This window comes from Monopterus albus, unplaced genomic scaffold (genome assembly GCF_001952655.1).
Source record: "Monopterus albus unplaced genomic scaffold, M_albus_1.0 scaffold256.1, whole genome shotgun sequence".
In the NCBI taxonomy this organism is placed as follows: Eukaryota; Metazoa; Chordata; class Actinopteri; order Synbranchiformes; family Synbranchidae; genus Monopterus; species Monopterus albus.
The window spans coordinates 129,059-130,073 of NW_018128136.1; positions in this window are offsets into that span (position 1 = coordinate 129,059).

Consider the following 1,015-nt stretch of genomic DNA (forward strand, 5'->3'; position numbering starts at 1 on the left):
GCAACATATCTGACACACACACACACACACACACACACACACACACACACACACACACACACACACACACTTCATAATGTGTTAAACAGAAGGAGAAGCTATGAAGTTGCTCTGCTGATTTTGGCTCGACTACTTTCCTGTCACCATGACAATAAGAGGGAGCTGGAGGCAGCCCCACAGCACACACACACACACACACACACACACACCGACCTTTGACCTGACCGCTGTGTGGAGAATGGAGGCAAAGGCGAGGAGGGAACTGCACGGTGTTCCCAAGTGGCTCCAGCTCTTTGTTGGTGGAGCGGGGGCCCTGGGCAGCTGTGTGCACACACACTTAGTTGCAAGCAAACACACGCATTCCTTAGTGATTGCAAGAGACACAATCACGCACAGCACACACAGCTGACTCACTCACTCAAGCTGCTACTTCACCCTTTGTCTGGCTGCAGGTTTAAAAAAAGAATTTGAGCCATTTCCTCCACCTCATATTCACACCATTTGCTCGTCTGCTCTTCCTCTCTCATTCTCTTCATCTCTTTCCTTCCTCACTTGATGTTTCCACCTCATTGTTTCTCTTTTTTAAATGCATCTTTGTTGTATTTCAATAAAGCCTGTGAGTCATGACTAACGTCTGCAGCTGCACCTGAAAACGCTCTAACACTCCTCTGAAAACACTCTCCATCTCTCCCAGACAGCTCTTTGGCTGGCCATATTTTCCACACACATCTGGAAAGGTGTTTTCTGATTGGTGGATACTATAGAACAGAGCTGAAAGAGGAGTTCTGATTGGCTCCAGCTCAGAGGTGTGTGTTGAAAAGGAAGCTGATTGTTCAGCTGTGTGACTTCTGATGCAGTGCTGCAGTCTGCACTGCTTGTGAGTGCAGCAAGTGTGTCAGTGTGTCAGTGTGTGCTTGTGTGAGTGCCTGTCCTTCATCGACCAACAGATCTGAGACTGGTCTCCATAGCAACATCCTCGAAGATCAGCTTGTGAATAAAGACAGACTCCCTCTGT